Genomic DNA, 14,526 nt, shown 5'->3' with positions numbered 1-14,526 from the left:
TGTGTGTTTCTGATCCCTTGCGGCCTGTCCCACAGTAGCCTAAGTGATTAATGAGCGGCAAAAGGGGTGCTGACAGTCCAAACTCTCGTCCCACCCTCTACCTCCAATGGGGAATTGTGGGTAATTCCGGCCACTTCCTGTTTCAAAAGCCCTCCTGGGTGGGAATAAGAGAAAGTAAAAGAAAAACATTGACTTTATGGACTCATAAATCTTTAGAATATAAAAACACTATAAAAACACAAGATAATCATTTCATTCACTACATGTAGAAGCATTATTTGGAAAGGAGACAACAACCTGATATACGGCTATGCTGTTTATCAGCACCAAAGACATAGTTTGTAATACTGGAATGATATGGAGAGATCATCAGGTCAATCTTAATATTCATATTAGATAACAAGACTTAAGTGAAACACGCATTTGATGATCATTTGATGTTCATACCATACAACGAATGTCTCGTCCATACAGAAGAAGTAATTAGGGAACAGTAGCTAGGATGTAATAATAAGTGATAAAAGTAATGAAAGGCTGGGGGATCACTAAAATCATTGGGACACATCTTCTACAAACTATGAATGTGTGTTCCAAATTTAGTGCCAAACTATCTGGTCAATGTTATAAGTGAAAATGTTGACCTACCTGCAGCGCAAGATGAAAAATCAGAGGGTCGCCAAAGTCATTAGTATTCATCCCCTGGGCACCACAGATATTCGTACCAAATTTTGTGAAAATCTATTCAATAATATAATAAAAGTGATGAACCAATCTAACCAGTGCCATCCTTAGAGTCACAAGGTGCATAGTTAAAAACTCATAAAATAAATAAAAGAAGTTCCAGGTCCTCTTTAATATTGAGTTTTGAGACTCTAAAGGGCAACACACACCGGTGGTGTATGATGCGTGTCAAAACACCTGCACCCATTCTTTTCTATAAGCCTGCACATGAACTCCTCAGGAAAGGGTACTGTCCTGTTTGCCAGCGTTGATGTGTATTGGCTCTTCAGATAAGCAGCAATTTTATAACATTTGTTCTTCGGATCAACACATTCCAGCTACCTTGATTACCTCCATTGTTTTTAAGCCCTCTGTTTGTCTGTAGGTTAGGTGAGTGCTATACAGGTGTCAGTTGATGTGTTAAATTATGCAATGCTCTGCTTTACAGCTGAATGTATTGCACTTAAAGCAGCAGCTCACACCGGTGACATTAATGGCTACTGTCAATTACCTTTGTCATCCACATCCGCCTCTTCACTGTCATGTCATCATCGTTGTTAGCTGACATCATTAGTCTATATATATTCATCATCGCCATTCCCCCTTTTCACCTTGGTGTTGGGCTGAAGGTTATTTACAGTTAATTTTGCTTTCTTCATGTTAAAGATATGAGGTGACACCACCTTTTACCCTCATCTACCCTTCCCTCCCAGCATCAACCCTTCCCTCCCTTCACATTGCAAGAATCGTTTTAGCCAATCAGGTCAAAGGATTATCTGCCTGCAGCATACACCTAATCTAAACATGGCCTTGGTTGAATTTAAATTGAGTATTTAGAGGGAGCCATAATGTTTTATAATAAGGTGCTTGCCTTTGTTTGCATGGTAAATCATGGCTCATGCAGGTGTGTACAGTACACACTCATATATGCTGTAACAATACACTGCCATGCTCACTTGTTCTCTCGAGTCACACATGCGCGTGCACACACACTATCTAGGTCTCCAGGGTCCTGACTTAATGTGAAAGGCATTTGTTCACGCTTCACATACTGAACAGACAGTTCATTTGGCCCCCGGTTGTACTGTGGTGGAAAATTGTTTGCACATGTGAGGAGAGCCTTTCTCATCATTTATCTTGTCTGTCCTCGTTCATCCTGCTTAAAGAGACACTCTAAAAACCAGACTGTAAATCATCAGACTTGTTTGTTGGTTTTCCTCAGTCTTTTTAATGTGAATCCTGCACTACCTCCAAATGACAAAGTACAGTACCATTACTGCAGGCTTGCCACCCAACATGGCCGCCAGGACACATCTAAGCATAGTTGAGTGTCTTTCCACAACATCAGATGGCTCCTGGCTTCCTTTCATGGATGAATGATGTCTGCCATCCATTATGTCACTATGAGGGCTGAAATGTATCGCTGAGATGTTATGCTATGTCAAGTCGATGTTGGCCTTTAAAAAAATTTTGAACATCCAAACATAGTCTCAGTGCAGACTAAACTAGTCCTACAGCATAATCCATCTACTCAATATGTTACAAACAATATTTTTACCAACATAGTTTGAAATATGGCTTAATAAAAAGCATTTGTCACTAGCATTTTTTAGCTTTTGTGGCACCCTGAGTTGTTATGAATTATGTCCACAATTAGTTTGGGTTATTCAACTGTTTTGTTGTATGCTCAAAAAAGACTACAGTATTATTAATATTATCTTAAATGTGCTAAAATTGCTGCTACAAATTACATGATGCCAGTTATTGACAGTAAAAAGCACTAGCTGTAGCGCTGGTAGCCCTGTGTGGGAGCTAGTCTGAACGTTGCACACTCAAGAGAAAGGAGAGCTGCTCTGAGACTTGGTTCTCTCTTTCAAGGTGAGAAACTGTATACAAACTCCATATGAATACAAATTTATTGTCTGTTAATGTGTGGTTCAATATTTTATGCTGAGAAGGATATTAATGTTAGAAAATGAGGCAGCTAAATTAAGCTAACTTGTGAGAATAGTTTTCTGGCCAAGCTAGCCACCCTAGTTCTGCTGTTAAGTGCATGTGGTGCTATAAAGAGCAGCTAATGTGTAAAATTGCTCCATGTGTGACATTTTTAGTTACATTTGCTTTGTATTTATTATAAGTTTGCTTTCTATTATGTAAGCCCAGCACATAGCCTGCTTATGGGAATGGCTTTGTGTTTATAAGAGTTAGCATTACACATCTAAATGTAGCACAGAAATCTAGCCTTTATTCATCTAAAACTATTCACATGTTGCAGTTTTTGAAATAATATAGCATGCAAACCAAAGTTTTTCTTGTCAAGTCTATGTAACACTGGCTTACACATTAGTCCAAACAGCAACCACATAACAAACAGAAGCTGTGTATTTAGCCGTATTTTTGAAAAATAGGACTGTTTGAAACATACAGAGCATACAGAGAGACTGGTTTGGGAAGTTTCTTTTGACATTTTGACATGTTGACTTTCTTTTCTACCATGAAACTGGAAAGCCATTGGAATCCTTTCTAACAGCACCATCCTCTGAGAAGGGGCAAGTTCCACAGTTTTTGGAGCCAAGTTAGGCTGTGGTGAGTATTTGATATTCAAAACACTTTTTCAGTGGAGTATTTCTTTAATATGGCCATATGACGGGTCATACAGCTACATGATTTTACATTATAGAAAAGTTTCAGGACTATCAAACCTGCATCTCCCTGCACTGAGTAAGGGTATAACTTTGTTTTTGAGAAGTGGGAGGAAAATAATAAAACGGGGGTCTTGAGGTCCTCCCCCAGGAAAAAAAATGCAATTTGAATCCCATTTCCTGCATTTCTACATATATGTAGGGACTACGGTAACATATTACCTAATTGCAAATCAGTGCTGCTTTTCCCTACCTTGCCCTCCCTGTCTTCCATAGACTACTACACCTCATCTCATATTTAATATGAAAGCAGTTATCCTACTGAGCCCGCCGTGTGTGAATCAAACGTTAAAGTAAAGTAAACAGCAGCGAGAGAGACTCTGCTTTTCATACATCGTTGACGGATACTTGCTGTGGTTGAAGGTGGACTCATTTTCAAGTTACATAGGTAAATAGAAAAATCATGCTCTTTTACAACCATCTTAAATATTTGGTTTGTCAAATTGCTTTTTCCCCGTTTGGAAATATGTGACGGGCCGGTGACGATTTTGCTCACCAGCCAGTGTTAGTAATAGTAACAGCGTTACCTAGTGTATCAATGTCGGCTCAGTCAATGTTCGCCTAACACCAGCAGAGAGGAGAGGGGAGGGGGAGTTGGAAGGGAGACTGGGAGCTCTCGGTGTGTGCAGTTTCTCCAATTTTTTTTTCTTAAGTATAACAATAGTTTTCGGATTGTAAAAAGTGAAGGGGTCCTATACCGCATGATGGAGCTCCAGTGGATGCTGGGGTTTCATAGATAATCTAAATAATGTTTTCAGAATGTTGTTAATATTCGGGATCTTCTAGCCATTAAAAATTTAAAAAATAAAGGGGCATAACATGTCTAATTTAAACCACAATTCACCTTCAGCTTCCAAAACCCATAGTAGTGAAATCTCATCAGGCTACCTGGCATGGCAGAATGCTGATAGTTCTGACTGTGAAGCAAGATGTGCATATATCTATGTTCTATCTTTTGGCAGCGTTGGCACAGACAACAATAGCGAGTTAATTGTCTGAAACATAAAAGCACTGTGGATGATGGAGCTTATCCGTTGATAAGATCTTCATCCAAAGCCTTTCCCTTACTATGGCCTCAGAGTTGGCACAGCAACGCTCATTGCCACTTGGCGGTAGGTAGCGTTTGTCGCTTCGATGCCACGGTTGCCTTGCTAACAAGACCTTGGGAAAGTACAGGGAGCAGCATGCTACTGTAGTGTTAGTGTCTAATTAAGTGTTTAGTGATGCCAGGTGTATGCTGCCTGCCTGGCAGCAAAGTTAAAACATCAAGACGTTTGTCTTACAGGTTGTTTTGAGGCTGCTGGCAATGCGGCTGAGAGATTGTTATCTGCTTGTTCCTGCATTACTGTACATGTATGAGGAAGGTGTGTGTGTGAAAGAGTGTTTGTGTGTTGTTAACATACTGCCTTCTTTTCTTCTCTTCTCAGTAACTTGTCCTCTCAGTTTAGCAAGGTGGAAACTCTCAAAAACAAAATGACTGAATATAAGCACTTCTGTTTTTGTGTGTATGCCGGTGTGTTTGATTGGGCATGGGGGGTATTGGTTACCAAGCGACAAGCAAAAACAACTAGTTGGCAAGCTGTGGCACACAAGAAAGCCCCTCATCTGCTTGAACATCCCAGACATTCTGTGAACTTTCTTTCCTTTGTTGCAGTGCTAAAATGTACCCAGCATGCGTTCATTGTTTTTCCAGTTTTGTCCCTGTAAACAGAGGGCTTTTTTTTTCTCCCACGTTCCCTGTTGTTTTGCGCTCTCCTCATCGTCCTCTGCAGTTTCGCTGTCATGGTTGAAAGTTCCTGCTTATGTTGCCCTGGCAACCCACACTGGAATCCTGTTGGGGTCTTCCAGTGGTTTGGTTCCTGATCTGAATTCAGAGTGGCCCCTCGCCTCGCACTTCTCCCAGGTCCTGCATATTTCATGTATAGCTCTGGCATAAATATATGCCACTCATATTGAGATTGTCAGGTGGAATCCCGGTATCTCCAAAACAACATCAACATTTCAGGAACAAGGAAATGAACCTTTTCTTTGGGCTGACCTTCATGCATTTTTGCATCTATCCCATTGTTTTTCTGCTGTTATAGACGCCAACCCATTAGTCTGTTCATCTTTCATCATTTGACAACCACTATCCAGATTACCAATGACATTTAATATGTGTATTCATGGTTGCTAGAAGATCATTCTTAATCATTTTCGTGACCCCCTGATCTTTCTTCTATCATCACACCAAAATTTCCACTTTTCACATCCTTGAAAAAATATCATTATCTATTTGCCAGATTGCCATGAAACTACTGGAACATGTTCATGCTCCCCAGAGGATAATCCTCTTCCCCTTTAAACACTCAATCTGCTCCCAAGGAGATGAACTTTTTAATATTAATGACTGCATAGCATCTTCTCTTGTGGCACCCTTAGACAAGCTCTACATTTTGAGGTACACTACTGTTAAGTCTCTAAGAAAAGAAAAAAAATATTTGTGAATTGTTTGTTCTGTCCACAGATTTCATCTTGCTCATAAACCCACAGACTACACGTTTCTTCAACTGAAGATAAACTAAAACAATAAAATCAACCAGAATGGACATAAGAAGTTTTCACCTGACGATAACAATATATAGATATATTCAGGCTTGCCATATTTGGCTCTGGAAAAAAAAAAAGTTTTAGTGTTTGTGCTGTGTGTGTGTGTGTGAGGGGGTGGTGTGAGATGTGTGTGTGCCTGCCTGCAGCTACTATAGGAGCAGTGGGAAAGCTCTCCCTATAGAGCCCCTCGGAGAGTTGTGAAATGCAGCCCAGCGGGGTTTCTCCAGTATTTCACCTTCACACCGACACATTTAGAGATTGGATCTACTTCCCTCAGCGCTAAGCCGTCCCCACTTTCTATCAAACCCCACCATCTGAACCCCACCTCTCACCAGGGACCTGGGTATTTTCAGTTTCCGTCATAAGCCAATTGGACAACAACAGCATGAAGCCTTCAACACAAGTCAGGCGTCAACAGAAAAATGGATAGGGATATAAAATGGGAAATCCATGTCTGTGGTTATGATTAGGCTGAAGCAAATACAAAAATACACAATATATTGTATACACAGCATGGTTGCATAACAGCTTATTTATTTATTTACAATATATCAGAACATAAAATCACAGGATTTGAGTAATGATTAGTTACAATACAAATAATAAATCCTCCTACATGTAGCTGCAAAACACTTTTTGCTTGTACTTTGTTTGTGCCTTTAGGATTTTCATGAAAGGTTTCATGATGAAAGAGATGCATAACTTTGTTGATGTTTTTATTTTGGTGATCACCTCTAGAGGACAGATTGGTCATTATGTCCTCATGTAAATTTTAACTACTCATTCCATCAGAATACCATGACATGATCTGTTTCATCCCCACTGTGTTCACATTTTTATCTTTAAAAGATGACCTTTGGCTAAAATATGAAATAGAACATTTTCTAAAATTTCCCTCCCTTGTAGGTTTTAGCGAATTTTCAGTCACACTTTCCATGCAGGGAGTAAATTAGCAGTTAGTTCATTTCACTTTGAGCAGACTCCTTCTTTCTTCTATACGGTTTCGAAAAAAAGGCTGTTCTTCAGATGTTCTTTGGTGAAGGTAGTGATTTCATATGGAACACTCTGATGTTTTAAAATAACTTTTAGATCTGAGGATTTTATAAGGGATGTTTTTTATGCAAATCCAGTTCAGCATGGTGCTTAAGAGAACTTTTGCTTTAGTTTATTGCCAAAGAACCAATTTTTGCTTATTAAGAGAACCCTGTTTTTTAAAAGCTGTCCTATGCTCCCAGTTTACTGAAGTTTGTCTTGGAACACAAACCCAGACTGTAACTCAGCCCCTGTCTGCAGTTCAAAGGCAACTCTGCCACCCAAGTTCAACCCAGAATGACGTGCTCGGTCGCCGTGCCAACCTCACACATACCTACACACACCTACACACACAAGGCGACTCGAAGCAGTAAAAAGGGAATTAGCATGTGTTGACGGACGTGAAGCTCGCCAGTAATAATTCCTCTCCCTGGAAAGAAAAAAAAAAAAAGGGCTGAACGTTTATGACTCATGTTGATAGCAATTAGAGCACCGGTGTATCAGGGGAGGGGTGGTGGTGTTGGTGAGTGTGTGGGAGCAAAGAAAAGAAAAGAAAGGGGGGAAAAAAAACAATAACTCTGCACTGAGGCCTCTTTTATCTAAACTCTGCATATTCCTTGGGTGGTTTTTAACAAATGTGCTGTCAAAAGCAGTTGTTCTACATGAAAAAGACGAGGCCGTGCGCTGTGATCTGACGCTGGCAACGATGTAACGTACTCTGCCTGGCGCAAGACTGTTCGCTACCTGTCTCACTCGTTCTCCCTCTGTCTCTCGCCCTCTCTATCTGGTTCGCTTGATTGAAAGGAAGACGTGTGCCTGCGAGCGAGAATAAAGATGCAAAGCAACGACAAATTGAATTATTGTTTGGAGTGCCGCTTGTCACAACAGCGGCGTCAGGTGATTTCAGTCCTTTGCAGCGTAAAAAGGAGAGACGGAGACGCTTACAAAGACGAGGTGACAGTCAGCCACTGGGATCCTAAAAATAGGCTTAAACATAACAGCTTTTATGCCTGCCTCTTCCATTATTGTTGACCGCTGCAACACGGTAATGTGAATACGGTCCTACTTGGTGTGGTATGACCTGTAGCTTACGGTGGCTAATGTTAGCAAACATTTGGTAGATACTGCTCTTACTTGACTCTACTTGTGCTACTGTGATGCTACGTTTTAGATGTTTACTCAACATTTTGCTGTTATCTCATCACTTGTGACTATAGCAACCTCTTTTCAGCAAAAGTTATATAATCTCACTTTAAATAATGCCAAGATGACACACCCACATTACCTCACAGTAAGTTCAGCAGTAAAACAAGCACACACACACGCACGCACATGCTAGTCTTCCTCCCGTCCCACCTCATTGTTCATGCCTGTGCGACTTCTCGCGTGCTGTCAAACTTCAGCAAAGTAATTCTACCAAAGCATCCCATCTGCGACAGAACCCTGCTCTGAGAAAAAGAGCCATTTGATCCGTCAGCCTCCTCTGTGGCTGAGCCGACCTGTTTGTTATTGCAATTGGAACTTTGTTTTTTGTTTTTTTTTTTTTCCTTCTCTCTCCGTTGGAAAAAAAGGAGAGGGAGAGAGGTGGAAGAATGAAGGAGTGTTGAAGCCTCTTTGGAATAATGCGTGTAAACACAGGCAGTGCATCACTCAGGTAATGAGATTCTCCACTCTGCTTAAATCGAAAGCCCCTCAGCACCTGAGGAGGACAAACACCCTTCCCAGCGCTCTCTCTCAGAAGAAACACACACATGCACGGGCGCACACACTTTCACACTCACCATATTTGCTTTTCTCTTTCTCCTCTACCTTGCTTTCCCTCCCTTCTCCCCTCTGTGAATTTGGACAGGCTGTTTGTATGCAAATATGTCATCCGGAAGACCCCCCTGCCCAATTCACACACACACACACACACATACACACTCACACATAAACAGAGAAACCCCTGTAGAGGTTCAGAGCTGGCGTGCTGAGGTGAACAACACTCCAGCAGGGCAATAGAAGCTGGCAGAGGACAGCTTGTTTGCCCTTTTTTTTAAAAAAAAAAAAATATTGAGTGTATTCAACAACAGGCCTAACTGGTTCTCTCATTTCTTTCTGTGGTTAATCCCCTTTTTCATCATCATCCTTTTCTTTTCATTTGCCTCTAAAAACAGCTTAGCGCCAAACGTTGCGCAAAACACTAGCCAATTTCCGGAGTGTGGTGTTTCTTTCTTTCTCTGGGAGAGATCTGTAAAGCTGCTTTTGCTAAGAAGTCCCTGTTGTTTTGTGAGATCACTGTAGGTCATTGAGGGAGATGTCTGCATTTCAATATATTGAGGTCTTTGTGCTGTAATGCAGAGAAACTCCAAGCCCTACACTAGGACTCATCAAATCATTCAAAAAATAGGGTTATACTAATATATCTGGCAAATAAAGATCAGGTGTCAGCCAGTAAATGTCAACCACTACCAATGTGATGGAGGATGAGATTCAAGTGTAGCAGTGTGTAAACCCTTCAAGGAAACCTGACTCACCCTGTAATAAGAATGCCTAAGACCAGGAAGAAGTCAGGAGCATGAAGAATAGTTGAAAATAGCTATGCCAACCTTTTCACAGTGGGGAGATTACAAGGCTCCACAATGACCTTGCCAACAAACTGACTCTGAAAAATCATCTAGAACAACCAAATAATGCCCTAGTAAGTACCTGGCAATAGTCTGAATTATAGTCTTAGTTTTAGTGTTCCTTTGGGATGCAATTTCAGAGGCTATTATATATTCCACTCTTTTAAAAATAGCTTTCTTGGAGGAAAGCTACACTGGTGTGATCTTTTAAAACCAGGTCTTGGCTAAAATATGATCGAAATTAAACCATGAGCAGAACCAGAATTGCAACCAGGTTTTGCCATAGTTGTTAAACCTCACAAAGCCAGCCTCCGAGTTCATAAGGAGATTTAATTCTGGAAAACATCAATAATCACCTTGAGGCCAGACTGTTCAGTGAACTATGCGCACGGATTAGATGGTGTGACTTGCCTCATAATGACATTTCCATTAGAGTATTTCATCTGCCTGTTTTGGATATACAAATGAAGCTTAATTCTGTAATCGTTGGGTCAATATTAACCTCACATTTACTCAAAAACAGTATTGGTGGCTGCCCAGGAGTTTTTTCTATCCAAGTTTATTCTAGACTTTAATAATAGTGGCTTGACAAAACTTTCCCAACTCAAGGTCCACTTACTAGCTTTTTCTGGATCTCTCAACTGTATCACATGGTTTTCATCAGCCTGTGCAATGCAACCTCAGTAGATGTTATATCATCCGTAGCACTGGTAGGAGCATGGCTTCAAAGTTATGCATGAAATAGTATGAATAATGAAGTAACGATAATGAAGACCATGTGATAAAGTTGAAAGCCCTGGAATATTCTAGTAAGTGGAACTTGAGTTGGGATTGTTTTTTTACATGCACTAAATTTGAATGGAAAGTGAACTTTTTTTTTTTTTAGATGGCAAGGTTACCATTGCCACCACAGTGTTTCCATAATGAAATTTCAGTGTGTTGGTATCTCCGTCACATTAAAGTCATTGAAACATTCGTGAACCAATGGTAATCTAGACGTCACATTCAAAACAAATTTAGCCCAGATTGAGGCTAGGCATCAAGATGTCTTTTTAACCTGCAAATTATCAAAACAGTTTATTTAAAGTACATTTACCTGAATACTTTTATGTACATTTTTGTTTATCCAAAGGGTTGGTGTATCATGGTTGCCATGCGCCACTAAAATAAAACTTAGACCTATTTCTTTAACAGAAGACTAGCACTGTATAATATACTAAGTCTGATGCTTCCAAAGAAAGCCATTAATACTACCTTTTTACAGTCTGTCTTTCTTTAAGTAAAGTCTGGAAAGCTGCTTTTTGAATGACACCATCTGCAAGATATGTGGTCACTGCCGGACGTGACCTTGTTTCTGTATAGTGTAAGTATAGCTCAGCCTGATAGTTATATCAGAACAGAATTATTTTTTGGTATGCTCCTGATGAAAACTGTATCCTTGGTGATGAAACATGACATTGTATCCCTCTTTGATGCCTATATGTGCCTGTATGTGTGTGTTGCCATGTCAGTGCGTCCTGTTAGTCCCATTCCAGTGGCCCATGGAAAGAGGACATTCTTTTCTGCAGTGTTACAGCCTTGTTAAACCCATTCCCCCCCTTCCTTCCCTGTTAAACCTCGTCTTTCTCACAGCCCCTTTCTCCATCCAGTCCTTCTTTAATTCTCAAGCCAATGAAAGACAGTCAGTCACAGGCCATATAGAAGCAAAAGAAAACAATGTCTGATTGGTGTAAATTAAAAGTACTCTTTGAGGCTAATTTTGAGCGTCACTGCAAACTTCATCTCTGTATCGGTTTGGTCGCTCATTTGGGGTTTTGAGTGTCAAATGGATAAGATAAAGTTCACTTTTTTTATTCTCTTTCTTCCTCTTTCCCTCACAAATCCTTTTATTGGAGCTGGCCTCCAACATGGCTACCAGTTGCCAAGAAGCTGCCCTTATTTCCCAGTCAGCCGCCACCACTGGCCCAACACTCAGCATGTTTTGACACACTGGGTGGGGAGTATGTGTGCTGTAGAAAAGGGGTGTTATGGTTCTGGCTTGTGTCTCTCCCCACATCCGTCACAATGGCTGCCAAAATCCCCATGACCTCATTCTCATTAGCACTGCTTCAGCTACAAAGAGCCAGGCTGTGGCTCATCGGTGAGGAGCACCGGTCTGAATGGACGACGCCTGCTGCATTTTTAAAAGGGCTTGGAGATTCGTTGGTCGCCGTGGAAAGTGTGCACAGAGTCTGCTCATGTGTAAACATGGCGGATAATTATGCGAATGAGTCTGTCATCTTAGCGTGAGCTACAGGACTCCTTGAAGGTCTCTCAAATTAATTAAGCTTAGCAGTGGACACTCTCACCAAATTCAAGAAGTGGTGTACCTCAGAGAAATGCAGCCATGTGGAATGTTTTTAACACAGATTTCTCATTCTAATTAATAAGCTGTAGCTTGAGGCTGACAGCAGGGATGTTGTGTCAAGGTTTGCAGACAAACAACTTAATAGGCGGATGGATCTGTTGAATGCTATGCTTTCTATTTTACCTTTCAGTCATTTTATTCATAAAGCAAACTCTCTTACACCAGAGTGACTTAAATAAATTAAATATGCTACCTTTAAGATACAGGATGGCTTGTTATCCTGATACTGCGTCAGAAGATCCACAATGTGTTGAATTGATGTTGTTGTCCCTGCTGTTTCAACTATTTTATGTCTTTCTCTCGGAATGACTAAATTAAGTCTAAAATCTTCTTACAGTATGAGTGTTTCTAACCTTAGGAGACAGTCAGGATGAAAAAGAAAATCTTCAGGCCTGCTGCTGTTTAGAGAGAAGATGAAATAGCAAAATGAAGGATGATGAAAAGGTTCCCTTCTTCAAAATCTCCTACCCAGAGAGGGGATTATCTCTCAGGAAATATCTCCATCTTCAAGGCTCCTCAGTGTCTATCTTTATCTCCTTTTCTTTGTGGGGGGAGTCTCAAGATTTCGAGCCGGTCTCGTCTAGTGTCACGCTCCATCACAAGAAGCCTTACCTGGGGCCGAGATCCATCTTGACAGGAAGTGGAGGCTGACCCTCACCTGAACCTCCCTCAATGCACATCTTCTTCCTGACATGTGACCCTGCCATATGCCAAGTCTGTATTGTTAAACACAGCCACATCGTCGCCGTATTCGGGCCAACACCGCTGGGAAGAGCGAAAACGCAGGGAGGGAAAATGAGCAAAGCACTGTAGGGAATTTTGGAGGGAATGACCTTATTATGCGGGTGAAGCTTGCTGTGTGAAATGCCGATTGGCTTCAATTAGCCCGTTGGCACAACATGTGTGTCCCAGTAGTGCCACCTCCATTACTGCCATGACGATTCCTTAACTGACAAGCTTATCTTGAGATAAATGGGGGGACTCAGCATGATGTTAATGATGCTGAAATGGGGGGGACACCAGCTTCAAATCCATATATTATCATGGTGGGGGTTGGGAAACATCTGTATTGTAGGACTGGAATGGGAAGTAGGGTAGAGAAGGTGGTGAAACTGCAGTAGGGTTGCTTTCGCAGCCTCCCTGCTGTCACCAGCTGCACAGAAATAGTTAAACAGCAGAGTTGTACAGTAGCATTGATATGCAGAATAATTTCCCTCACACAACAGGGAATGGTATAACAAATAAGTCGGGGCTGTTTCACCCTACTGTGGACTGGAAATACTCACACATTAACTATTTTTTCCCATCACTGCCCCGCCTCACATTCCTATATTTTGCTCTGCTCGGGCCCCATTGTAAAAGACGTCCTTCGCTTGCTTTTTCAATTTGAGACACAATTCACCGGACGAGATAGAGCCTCATGTCAGGGTACAAATCATCCCAGTGTGTCGGAGAAATTGAATTTCCCATGAATATGTGATTGGCTGTGATGTGGTCCCCAGCATGCACAGTGGCTAATCCTCTGAGGTGGTGGTGGTGGCGAGGTGGGATGGGATGGGGGGTGGTGGGTTAGAACAGACACAGTGACGCTGGGTCGCGACAGCTGCACGCACAGGCAAGCGCGCGTGCACACACACACACACACACACGCCGTCACACTTAACACACACACAAAGGAAGACACACCTATGTGATGACACGCTTATGAGAAACGGAACCCCAGAGAGTCACAATCACACACTCACAGCAGGTCGCCGGCAGCTGCCTGTTTGTGTGTGACTTCAGAGCATGCTGCGCGCACATGTCGACGCGTTTACAACCTGCTGTGCTTGCGTGTAGATGTGTGTGTTGTGTTTATGAGTATTCCTGTCTGGTTTAATTTTTGCCGCCCTGTATGCTGTTACCCTCTCTCCACTGTCACGTTTACAGACCACTTATGGGCCCCTGTAGTGTAACACCACAAAACTCCAAGCATCACGCCTGTCATCTGCCCTCATTCTAAGAGCCTCTTGAATCCAGCCCTTTTTGTCTTATGCACAAAGGATGCCATCATTTCCTTTGTCATCCATGCTCCACTGCAGCAAGCTGATATAATTTTCTCATGTATTTCATGAAACAGCAATGAGTGTATATCCAGGCGAGCTAATGCCTATGAGCTTGTCTCCCATGTCAGACAATGGCTGGTGGATGAGTCACTCAAACACAAGTGTGTATGATTGCACATGCACATACACAGGCACACAGAAACAATGAACACACGCACAGCAGTTCTGCACTTTGGAATACCACCTGCACAGTCGGGTTCCAAGGATCTCTCCTCAGTGAGCATTTAGGTGCTTTCAGACCATGGCCTCCATTTGTGTGCTGACACCCTCATGAACATGGATGGTTATTTGCCACTGCCTTTTTCAGCTTGCAGCCAACAATTGCACTTAAGAAAGCGATGTAAGCATAAGCATTTATTATATAT

At 41.7% G+C, this 14,526-nt stretch overlaps 1 protein-coding gene across 9 annotated transcripts in view; it reads left to right on the top strand.

Annotated features, from left to right (window-relative positions):
- sorcs2 (sortilin-related VPS10 domain containing receptor 2) overlaps window positions 1-14,526 on the top strand; it is a 347,047-nt gene that overhangs the window by 5,898 nt on the left and 326,623 nt on the right. The window contains exons 1-2 of one of the 9 annotated variants that reach the window (XM_067580342.1): window positions 2,497-2,598; window positions 3,229-3,306. The exons of the other annotated variants lie outside the window; for them this stretch is intronic. The gene's annotated coding sequence lies outside the window, so the exon portion shown is untranslated. Of the gene's footprint in view, window positions 1-2,496; window positions 2,599-3,228; window positions 3,307-14,526 lie in introns of those variants that run through there. 9 annotated transcript variants of the gene reach the window in all.

Source organism: Thunnus thynnus, chromosome 22 (genome assembly GCF_963924715.1).
Source record: "Thunnus thynnus chromosome 22, fThuThy2.1, whole genome shotgun sequence".
Classification (NCBI taxonomy): Eukaryota; Metazoa; Chordata; class Actinopteri; order Scombriformes; family Scombridae; genus Thunnus; species Thunnus thynnus.
The sequence above is the reverse complement of the archived record's forward strand: the minus strand, read 5'-3'. Positions and strand labels throughout refer to the sequence as shown.